Source organism: Lepus europaeus, chromosome 18, assembly GCF_033115175.1.
Source record: "Lepus europaeus isolate LE1 chromosome 18, mLepTim1.pri, whole genome shotgun sequence".
NCBI classification, from domain to species: Eukaryota; Metazoa; Chordata; class Mammalia; order Lagomorpha; family Leporidae; genus Lepus; species Lepus europaeus.
Genome location: NC_084844.1, coordinates 57,424,426 through 57,436,737, shown reverse-complemented (window position 1 = coordinate 57,436,737; position 12,312 = coordinate 57,424,426). Strand labels below are relative to the sequence as shown.

The 12,312-nt window shown below is 42.0% G+C and overlaps 1 long non-coding RNA gene across 1 annotated transcript in view; it reads left to right on the top strand.

Annotated features, from left to right (window-relative positions):
- Positions 1–12,312, top strand: part of LOC133777295 (uncharacterized) — a 38,784-nt gene that overhangs the window by 3,203 nt on the left and 23,269 nt on the right. Inside the window, exon 2 of the long non-coding RNA XR_009868513.1 lies at positions 4,134–4,320. This is a non-coding gene — a long non-coding RNA (uncharacterized LOC133777295). The remainder of the gene's footprint in view (positions 1–4,133; positions 4,321–12,312) is intronic.

Sequence of the window (12,312 nt, the reverse complement as noted above, 5' to 3'; positions counted from 1 at the left end):
ACAGTTACTTTGGCCTTAACATTTTAAACAAAGCAAAGATATTTTGTAGGGCTTTTTCCCCATTACCTGTTGTTTATTTTGTTCAGTATTGCTTATGGAAAGAGACAAAGAATTAAAAGCATTATTTTTGCTAAGAGATAGAAAATCATTAGGTTTAGCTAAAAACATTGTTTTTATTATCCCATAATTACTGAGACTTGTCTTATTGTATATTCATGTGATCTTTAACTACAGTTATTTACTTGCTAATGTATTTTAAAGCATGACTTCCAAATAATCAGCAGTAAAACTTTGTATCTTGTCTCTTAAAAATAATGTTATAAAACTCTAGAGCCCCGGTGGTGAATGTCTTGCCTGAAGGCCAGATAAGGCCTGCAAAATTCATCTGGTCTGGCCCTGCCAAGGCAACTGCAGGTGGGACTCAAAATTCAATAAATTTATAACAGGCTCATTTTTCAGTTGATAATGTTGTATGGCCTGTGAATGATGTTATAAATATCCAAATAGCCCTTGGCAGAAAAAATGTTCTGCGCCCCTTCTGTAGAGCCTGGATGTTGACTTCTAATTTTCCTTACTGTTTTGGCACTTGGCTCAAAACACAGTGGTATTTTAGTCTCACTTTATTTTGTATATTGGCTGCCCATTTTTTTAAAGGTTTTATTTATTTGTTTGTTTGAAAGGTAGAGTTGCAGGGTGGTAGGGTAGGTAGAGAGATATCTTTCATCTGCAGGTTCATTCCCCAAATGGTTGCAAGAGCCAGAGCTGGTCCAGACTGGAGCCAGGAGCTTCATTTGGGTTTCCCACATGGGTAGTAGGGGCTCAAGGACTTGGGCCATATTCTGCTGGCTGCTTTCCCAGGCACATTAGCAGGAAGCTGGATAGGAAGTAGAGCAGTCAGGTCTCAAACCCGTGCCCATATGGGATGGCAGTGTCACAGGCAGCAGCTTTACCTGCTACGGCACAATGCTAGCCCTCTACCCATTTTCTTTCAAATAAAATTTCTCCTCAGAGATTCTTTTTACATATATAATACTGAATTAAATCTGCAATTTATACCACATGCTGTGACTTTCGAATAGATGTTTCAAAGCCTTGCTGAATTTCCAACAATAGATAAAGTTCCAGATTTCTCTTAAAAGTTAAGGGGAAAAATCTGGCAAAAATCTATGCAAGATGTAACCAGGTGACACAGAACTATGTAGCTTAAAAAAATCTTAAAACCAAGAGATTGGCAAAGGATCTAAGTAGATTTTTCCCAAAAAAAGATCTATCATAGTCGGGGGGAGCTTAGCATCATTCGTCATTTGGGAAAGGCAAATCAAAACCACAATGGGATACCACTTCACACTCACTAGAATGGCTGTAATCAAAAAGTCAAAGAGTAACAAATGTAAGGATGTGTAGAAATTCCAACCCTTATATATTGCTGATGGGAACGTAAAATCATATAGCCACTTTGGAGCACATTTCAGTTATTTCTCAGTAAGTTAAACATAGAGCTACTGTGTGACCCAGCAGTAAAATCTGTTTTCCAGAGATATAATGGAGAGAAGTAAAAACATATGTCTACAAAAAAATTATACATAGCAGCATTATTCATAATAGCCAAAAAGTGGGCACAAACCAAGTGTCCATCAACTGATTATAAGTAAAATGTGCTATATCCATCCAGGGAAATACTTGGCCATAAAATGGGAATGAAATACTGATACTGCTACAACAGGAATGAAGCATAAGAACATTATACCAAGAAACTAGAAAGAAACTAGTTACAGAAGGCCACATTTTGGATGCTTCCATTTGTATAAAATGTTCAAAAAAGTCAAATCCATGGAGATAAAGTAATTTAATGGCTGCCTATGACAGGGGTGGAGAAGGAAGGAAAAATGGAGTGATTGCTAATAAATAAAGAGTTTGCTTTTGTGGAGGGAGGATGAAAATGTTATAAAATTGATTATGGTGAAGGATGCACAACTGTGAATATAATGAAAACTATTGAATTGTCTGCAATAGGTAAATTGTATGGAATGTAAACTTTTCTCTCAATAAACTGCTTATTAAATTACCCAGACAAACCAGAAGTAACAATTACCATGTTAGATGGATGACTTGTCATCTACCAATAACTATTCCTTCCTTATACAGAGTAGAAGACCTAACTGTTCAGAATAAAGGCATTTCACAGCTTCCCTTGCACCTTGGTGTGACTTTGTAAGTGATTCTGGACAGTGGGATACACATATATGTGACATGTTTGACTTCTAAATAACTGTAATGGAAGCAGTCCTATCTTTCCATGCTAGCTGGGATATAGATGAGGTGGCTGGAACTTGAACAACATCTTTGAACAGGAGGCACAAGCCATATGTTGAAGCCAGAAAAATAACACGATGGGTAGAATATAGATGCCCAGTGTCTGTGGAACTGCCATTTCAGATCTGAAACAGGTGAAGAAGAAATAAATTTCAAACTTGTTTAATACAGTGTTACTTTGGATTTCTGTCACTTGCACTTACTTAATCCAAGCTACTTAGTTCAAAGCAATATACCATTAAGGTGAATTATACATTGGAGGTAGCTGCTACCAAAGGACATTAACTTGGTCAGAGGGAAGCGTAGAGCACTTCAGGACCTTGCTCTCCATGGTCTCTTCATGACTTCACCCTACTGAACAGCCATGGGGGTCAGAAGACAGAAATCCTACCAGTTACTTGAGCAGAGGGTTTAATAGAAGGAAGGCTCGTGTAATACAAAGTTTTGCTAGGTAACTCAAAGGGTGAAAAATAAATGAGCTATCAATAATGGAAGCTAGGACTGCCTCTGTTACTAGAGAAACAATAGGTAGAGGTTAGAGTTAGTACAACTTTGAAAGAGAGGAGCTGAAACTCAGACCCGGCACAAGAGTCCCTACACCATTGGTGCTCTTATTGCTGAGGGGGGCAAGCTCAAGGCGGTTCTTTGCGTGAGAGGAGAGCTGCAAACAGGGCTCAGTTGCTCTCAGGAGCCAAGAAGCCTTGGGGTGGCGCTCACTAGAACTGCGGTCAGATGGGAAGTGGAGAGGAAGCACACGTTCCTTCTCTCTGTCCCAGTCTTGCCACCTTACAGCCACTTCTTGGCAGAGGCAATATCATTTACACAACCCCAGATCTGGGCACAGAATGGAAGGCTGTGTTTGGAACCAGGGTGGATAACTGATGGGAGTTCTTTGGTTAGATTCTGCACTCTAAGTATACAGATTAGAGTTTCCAGTCAGCCTCCAGTGAGCTTCAATAGCTTCAGTCTGTCCTTTGGGTCTCTTGATAGTTGCTCCAAAGTGATTGATAACATCAGGATGGTATCCTAATTCAGTATCACTCCAATCAGACCCTACACCGCAGCTATAGCCTGCCAGCTGCCCTTTCGCATCATTACTCCCTAGAGCTCATGGCATTACACAACTTTTGGGGATACTAAAAAGTCAATTCAGGACGCAGGGGAGAAAGTGGGGAGTAGGGTGGCTTGGAAAGGCACTCCAGCAAATTCTCTTCACTGCTATGACCTTCTGCCTTTTTACTAAACAGACCCTGATTTTGATAAGAGAAGCAAAATGTCAACCCCCAGCAGACGAATCATGATTGCTTTAAGTCAAGCAGAGAATCTCTGTTTTTTTTTTTTTTTAAATTAATTTCTTTGAAAGGCAGAATTAGAAACAGAGAGTGAGTGATCTCCTCAAATGGCCACAATGGCTAGGGCCAGGCCAAGCTGAAGCCAAGAACTTTTATCTGGGTCTACCATATGGGTGCAGGTGCCCAAGTACTTGGGCCATCTTCTGCTGCTTTCCCACAGAGCTGGATTGGAAGTGGAGCAGCTGGGACTGGAACTGGTGCCCATAAGTGATGCTGGTACTGCAGATGGCAGCTTAACCCACTGTGCCACAAAGCTGGCCCCAAGCAGAGGGATCTTACTCAACCTTGCCTGGTAATACTCCCAGAGTTTCTTACACCTGGAGATGTTCAGGTTACCCAATTGTAGCTAAAGAGATAGTAGAAACCTGCTGGTGAGATTTTGGGGTACAGTTTTGTCTACTGTTGAAAGAGTTGGGCATGAGAAGAGAGGTGCTGCTCTCATGACCTTTCCTCCTCTTATATTCTCAGGAAGCAGAGATAAGAATATAACTTCTGGAACCGGGCAGTCATCTTGCAACCGTGAGGTCACAAGCATCTGGACATAAAAACATTCTGAGGAAGGCATAGTGGAAAAAATAGAACCACGTTTCTAAAAGACAGTGTTGAGCCCCTGCACCAAGCCAGGAACATCCATCTGCAGACTTAACTGCTACAGGTGTGTTGTGTTGCTTAGGCTACTTTACGGTCTTCTGTTCATTGAATCCTGAATGAGACATTCAGTGAGTGGCACAAGGGTTTGAGCAACCTGCCGTCATAATTTTACCTGGACGTTGGGGCCAGCATTGTGGCATAGTGGGTAAAGCCACTGCCTGCGATGCTGGCATTCCATATGGGCACCAGTTCATGTTGTCACTGCTTTACTTTTTTTTTTTTTAAGATTTATTTATTTATTTGAGAGGAAGAGTTACAGAAAGAGAGAGGGAGAGGACATAGAGAGAGAGGTCTTCCATCCGCTGGTTCACTCCCCAAGTGGCTGCAACAGCCGGAGCTGGGCCGATCTGAAGCCAGGGGCTTCTTCCAGGTCTCCCATGTGGGTGCAGGGACCCAGGCACTTGGGCCATCGTCCACTGCTTTCCCAGGCCATTAGCTGGGAGCTCGATCAGAAGTGGAGTGGCCAGGACTCAAACCAGTGCCCAAATGGGATGCCAGTGCTGCAGGTGGAGGCTTAAGTTGCTATGCCACAGTGCTCCATTTCTGATCCAGCTCCCTGCTAATGGTCTGGGAAAAGCAGCAGACAATGGCCCAAGTGTGTGGACCCCTGCCACCCACATGGGAAACCTGCATGAAACTCCTGGCTCCTGGCTTCCGTCTGGCCCAGCACTGGGCATTGTGGCTATCTGGGGAGTGAACCAGCAGATGGAAGATTCTTTCTCTCACTCTCTCTGTAACTCTGATTTTTCAAAATAAATGAATGTTTTAAAAAAAAAATTACGACAGCAAATGATATGGAGAAGCAACTGGAATCATGTCAGCTCTCCAAAAGGCATATAATCTTTAACAAAAACTAGTCTGAAAATGGTGGCTGTTTCTAATGTAAGATAAATGTACAGTGGTTTAAATGACACAAAAATAAAAGAAGCAATTTTGTACAGGTTAATTTCCTACCTTGTTTCTTGCTAATCGTTTTGGTGATGTTAGGATGCCCAATTTTCTACCAGGAAAACATTCCTTTCTTTGCTTCCTCCTTCTCAGCATCTTGGAGGCTGATGAAGAATACGATGGAATGTTCCAAGTATAGACAGAAACAAATCCTATTGAGCACTACAGATTGAGAAAATCATACCCATTAAAGCATCCTTAAAGACTTTTTTTTGTTAGCTATGAGGAACTATTAAAATTAGTTTGTATGTACTCTGGCAAATGACCTTTTGGTATTATAATAATGGAGAATTGCAAGATATAAGGAGCCTTGGTAAAGGCCGATTAATAAGAATTCCAGGTAAGTTACTTTCAGAATAATAATCTAAGCTACTAGGACAGCAGGAGCATCACATCTTTTCCAAAGTGAGTTCCTAGTCCTCATCTGTGGACCTTTATCCCTGCATTTGTATCTTTATAGCAAGTCAATAGCAGAAGATAGTATGGATTTTTGAAAATGAGTGTCACTGCATAAATGTAACATTCATTCAGTACTCCCTGTGCTAAAAATAATGGTCTGTCATGGTGCCTCGTTCACGTTTCACGAGAAACCTGATCGATGCTATGCCCATTTTCACATGAACCCGAGCTCTCCAAAGGTTCAATAATTTTTCCAAGTTCACACAGAAAGTAAGTGCCACGGCTAGAGTTTAAACCTGTCTGCTTCCAAAGCATGTGTTCTTAATCCTCCTACTGGACTGTCTCCCATATTTTATGTATTACGGAGTTCTCATTATCTGGGATTTTTTCGTACTAAGGCTGGAGTTTCACATTTCATCAAACTGGTGAAGTTATTGAAGTTCAGCCTCAAAAAAAACTACTTGATTTTACATTTTCTGACTTGGGTTCAATTTCCTTTGACCTTGATTTCCATATTTATAGAATAGGGACAGTAATACCAGGTCTACCACTTAAATTACATTGAACTTTCAGTGTTTAATGAGTGTTCATGTCTGGACACCTTCAAACAGTAACTCATTCCAGAGGCCCATCCAAGACCTACTGAGTCAAACGTCTTTGATGGTGGGCCTGGCAATCCCTAGTTTTTAAGTGATTTTATTATTTTATAAAAATCATGCAGGTTGTGTGTAAAAATTACAAGAACATAAAAAAAAGGAAGGTGTGGGCGGTGGTGGTAGTGGTGACACTGATGATGGTAACAAAACGACCCATTCTACTTAGTAGACAGAATGTGCCAGAATTTACATACCTTGTCTCCTGCTGTCACGTTTAATCTTCTCAACCATCTGTAAACCTTAAAACACATTATTGCTCACGTTTTACAGATAAAGCACTTGAAATCCAAAGTGTTTGCAACATCTGTCTTAGTTTCCTAGTGCTGCTGTGACAAAGTACCACAAACTGGGTGACTTAAAGCAACAATGGATGTGAACTGTCCCCTAGTTATGGAAGCTGGAAGTGTCGACAGGGTCCTGCTCCCTCCGAACCCTCTAGGGGAGGATTTTTCCCTACCTTGTCCAGTTTCTAGTGATCCCAGGGTAGTTCCCCTTGGCTTGTGGCTACAAAACTCCAACTTCTGCCTTCATTTTCAGACTCTGTGTCTCTGTCTGCACAAGGAACTGCCTGTGTGTGTCTGAATCCGAAGTTCTTTCCTCTGGGACATTAGTCACTGAATCAGCCCCTACCTAACAGCATCACCTTAATTTGACTACATCTACAAAGATCCTATGCCCAGCTAAGAGCACGTTCCCAGGTATGGGTGATACTCTTCAACCCATAACTGTCTGTAGTACAGTGGCTATTATAGAAAAGAAACTAGATTTGTGATATGAAGAAACTAGGCAGGGAGGTCAATTAGGAATAATTGAGCTGAATTTTTTTTCATAATTTCTGTGTATCACTGTGCTGTAACTCCACCCCCTTACCTGTCAATCCAATACACTCACTTTTCATGATGCACCTATGTCTCATCTGGGACCAGGAAGGAGGAGATGCCTTGATGGTCACGTAGAAGTTAAGCTCCACGTGGAGGTGTCATGAAACTCCCAGAAAAATCCTCATGCGTACTGAACTGAACCTGTTTGTAAATTCCAGTAAGGCACCACTGCCTACCACATAAAAGGGACCCATACATGTGGAAATGCGCCCTGTGCTTTTAGGCTTCTGGACCTTGCTTATGGGTCCTTCTCTGGCCTCCTCCTACTCTCTCTTCTCATAGGCAACTCTGGCCCACTTTTGACAGGTGTCTCCCCTTGTGGAGTTGCCCACACTTTTGTGTAAATGTACATTTTTAAAAAATTATTTATTTGAAAGTGTTACACACAGAGGGAGAGACAGACATAGTGAGATATTACATGTGCTGGTTCACTCCCCAAATGGCCACAATAGCTGGGGCCAGGTCAGGCCAAAGCCAGGAGCCAGGAACTCCATTTAGTCTCCCATGTGGATGTAGGGGCCTCAGTGCTTGGGTCATCTGCTGCTGCTTTCCCAGGATGGATCCGGCTGGAACACAAGTGGAGCAGCCAGGACTCGAATCGGTGCTCATATGGGATGCCAGAGTCATAGGCGGTAACTTAACCCACTGCCCCACAGTGCTCACCACTCTCTCTTAAATAAATCCAGTTCTCACTTGTGCACTGCGTTTATGCCTTGGCTTTGAATTCTTATTTCTGTGGGGACAAGAACTTGGAATAATAGTAAAGATTCTTTATGCCCATAGCATCTGCACTTAGGAGATACAAGGCCTGGTGCCTTGGTCATCAGTCACCACATACTCTTTTGCAGCGGCATGCTCATTGGGGGAGAGGTGCACGATGCCTTCAGAAAGGAAAAAAGTAATAAGTAAAAAGAAAAGTATTCAATAAAAAGTTATTTATAAGAGAACAAAAGCTAGTGCTGGTCTCAGACATTTCCTCTGCAACAGTTAGATGCCAAATGACTCCACGGGGTTGGGAAGGGAGGAGGGAGTGATGAGCTAAGAATGTCATAACCAGCAATTTGTCTTTCCGTGGGACAGGCAGGCATTCTCAGAAACCCAGGGGCTCAGAAAATATTCCACTTGTTGAAAACTATTTGAAGATGCATTCCAGTGGTTCATAGGGTTTGGGGTTACACAGACCAGAAAAAGATTTCAAAAATAATTTGAAAACCACCAGAGGATTGCCAGCTTTTAACATTGTAAGGGTGTTTAAATCAAATCAAACTACCAGCGAGTGTTGTAATCATTTCATAAAAGACATCATTTTAAGGCCAACAAATATTAAAAGGATATAATCTGGGAGAGACTTAAATGGAATCATTTAGCCTTATGGAAACAAAAATCCTTATTTAATATCAGTTTGCTCCAAAGTAGTGAAAAACTTTTTCCACAGATAAGATCTCACCCATGAATGGGTGTTGGAGAGCCAGAAATGGACCAGAGCACCAAGAAGGACATCAACTGCAAATGAGACTCTGGCTCACACTCTGTGCTTTATGCAACCGAGGGAAAAAACATTTGAACCCAACTGCAATAGTTTCCAGTTGCTAATAATGAGAGTTTTGATGGGAAAATAAATTGTTGCGCTGCCACTCCCTTCCATATGCACTGGATAGGAGAGGACCAGGAGTAGAACTTGTTCCCTCAACCCACATCTCGGTTTCCATTGAATGTTTTCCAAGTTCTCATGGAGATATCTACAAGAGGACTGCCATGTAAGATGATACTTGAAGTTACATATGTAGCTGATTTTGTCTCCCAGATTCTCTTGAGAAAGAACATTGCCTCCATTTGAAACCTAGAACTATCTAGCCATATAGTCAGCCCTTCCTGTTCAAGAATCCCACATTCTCAGATTCAACCAACTATAACCACCACCCCCCAAAAACAAGAGTATATATTTTGTTTAGCGACTGTACTGAATGTGTATAGATTATTTCCTTGTCATTATTCTCCCATATGATACAGCATAGCAACTATTTACATAGCATTTACATTTTTACGAGTCATTCTAAGTCATACAGAGATGATTTAAAGCATACGGGAGGATGTGCAGAGGTTACTTGCAAATCCTTTGCCATTTTATAGAAGAGGCTTGAGCCTCTACATGCTTTAGTATCCACAGCAGTCCTAGCACCAATCCCCTGTGGGATAATTTTATATATTAGAACATTGAGAAAAGGACCCATCCATTTGTGACTTGGGGCATATGAAGGATGAGACTTACCTATGGGAAAAGAGGGAGCACCCCTCCCACCCCAAGCAAAATTCAACCAGGACATTCCTCCCCATGCTTAAGCCAGGAAGAACTGGAGATCCAGAGCCAGAACCCGAGGGTGAGTGCATGGGGCACTGACACTAAGGCTAACGGAAGTCTTTGGTTGCTTGTTTGCACAGCACGCAGGAAACCACAGCCATTGCAAAGCTGACATGCAGCTGAAGGAGTAGGTGGGGGTTGAGACTCCTGCCCTGGAGCCTTGGCTAACCGTATGCTAGAAGCACAAAATAGGCAGGGCTGGGAATCTCCTACTCGTAAGATGCTCATCTCCCTGGCAAGTGGACCCTCAACCCAGTATAACCTGATTCTCCGTTTAAGAGCAGGGGCTCTGAACTCCACCTGCACATGAATCTAAGCCCTGTCCTTTAATGGCTCTAATTTTTGGCCGATTAACTCTTTCTATGCCTCAATTCAAATAGAGACCATAATAGTACTTGCGTCAGAAGGTGGTATTGGTGAGTTAACAGAAAAGTTATGAGCTAGGAGTGCTATTCCCTACACGTAGGTTACTTATCTCCCTTACTAGGACCGTAGTACTCAGCTAATGAAGTTGCTATTGTTATTATCATTGCCTGAAGCAAGATATCACAGCCATGTTATAAGCAATGAAATCAAGATTTAGGCTAGTTCTTCCAAGGGTATTTATATTAAAATAATTAATGAACCATAAATTAGAATTTTGACTCCACATCTGACTCAAGGCCACACCAGCTTGGTGTTTTAAAAACATGCGTTTATTATCTTCCAGTCCCGGAGGCCAGTTGTTCTAAAGAGGTTTTACTGAGCTAAAGTCAAGGTGTTGGCAGGGCTGTGTTCCTTCAGGGGGCTGGAGAGAAGTCATTCTGTCTTTTCTGGTGTTTAAGGCACCCACACACATTCCTTGACATCTAGCCCCTTCAAAGCCAGCAATGGCAGACTAAGTTGTTCTTGTGCCCCACAACTTGGCACTGCCTCTTCTGCCTTCTCTTCCATTGCTAAGGATTTGTCTGATTCCATTGGGCCTGCCTGGATAATCTCCCTATTTAAAGTCAGGTTCATCTGCTACCTTTTAAGTGCCCTTTGCCTTTTAACCTCATACATTCGCTGGTTCCTGGGATTAAAACACTGACATCTTTTTTTTTTTTTTTTTTTAAGATTCATTCATTTATTTGAAAGTCAGAGTTACACAGAGAGAGGAGAGGCAGAGAGAGAGAGAGAGAGAGAGAGAGAGAATCTTCCATCCGATGGTTCACTCCCCAACTGGCCAAAATGGCTGGAGCTGCGCCAATCCGAAGCCAGGAGCCAGGAGTCAGGAGCTTCCTCTGGGTCTCCCACGTGGGTGCAAGGGTCCAAGGACCTGGGCCATCCTCCACTGCTCTCCCAAGCCACAGCGGATTAGAAGTGGAGCAGCTGGGTCTCAAACCAGCGCCCATATGGGATGCCGGCACTTTAGGCCAGGATGTTAACCCGCTGTGCAACAGCGCCAGCCCATCACATTGACATCCTTAAGGGAGCTTTTGTCCTGCCTACTACAAAGTCCATGCTACAACCACTAAATATTATCTGCATTTCCTTATCCTTGAGGTAGGTGTGGCACAATAGTTAGGATGCTCCCTAGATTGCCTGGATCACATCCTGTATTGGAGGACTGGGTTGGATTCCCAGGGCCACTCAGCTTTCCAGGTTCCTGCTAACACACAACCTGGTGGACAGTATTAATGGGATGCTGGCATCCCATATGAATACCAGTTCAAGTCTTGGCTGCCCTGCTTCCAATCCAGCTCCCTGCTGACGCACTTGGGAAAGCAGTGGAAAGTGGCCCAAGTACTTGGGTCCCTGCCATCCATGTGGGGGACCCAGATGGAGTTAGAAAAGTTAGAAGCAAAATAAGGCAGAGCTCTCCATGAATGTATTAAAATGAATTATAAAATTAAAATAATTTGGTAGTACTTGTGCAAGAATAGGTAAACAAGATCATTGGAATAAAATAAAAAGTCGAGAGACCAAAGCTATATAAGTACTTAGTGTGTGCAATGGAGGCTTGTTAAATCAATGTGGAAAGAATGCTCTTATGGAAAACATTGCAGGGACCAAAAATCATCACTTGGGAGAAAAAATGTGACCTGGATCTTACATAATATTTTAAAATTTACTTGAGGTAGATGAAAATTTTTAAATTAGAGGAAGGTGTTTAGCCTAGTGCTTAAGATTCCTACATTTCATGTTGGAGTCCTTCATACCTGTATCTCATATTGGAGCACCTGGATTTGAGTACCTGAACTGGCTCTTGACCCCAGCTTCCTGCTAATGTGGACCTAAGGAGCAGTGGTTTTGGTTCAAGTAGTTGGATTCTTACCATGCACATGGGAGACTTAGATTGATGTCCTGGATCGCAGTTTGGGCCCTGGCCCAGCCCTAACCATTTCAGACATTTGATTAGTGAACTAGGAGATGGAACAGCTTGCTCACTTACTCTCTGCCTCTGAAATCTAAAAATTTAATAGGAGAAAAATATAGGTTTTGGATGGACAATGTAAGTATGATTTATATCAACAAGTCCATGAAGATAATGGCATATGCACTTTAAAAACATTTTTATTAAAAATTTTTCAAGTATTTTTAACCCCCACATTTAAAACATTTCTGTGTCCCAAACAACAAATCAAATTAAAAAGCAATCAAAAATGAAACTGCACCCTATATAAAAGACAGGAAGTTACCAGTATTAAAATGAACAATCTTAGAGATAAATAATAAATGTACATTATGAGTGGACAGTTAGTTGTATATCATCTCAGCAAACATAATGAAAC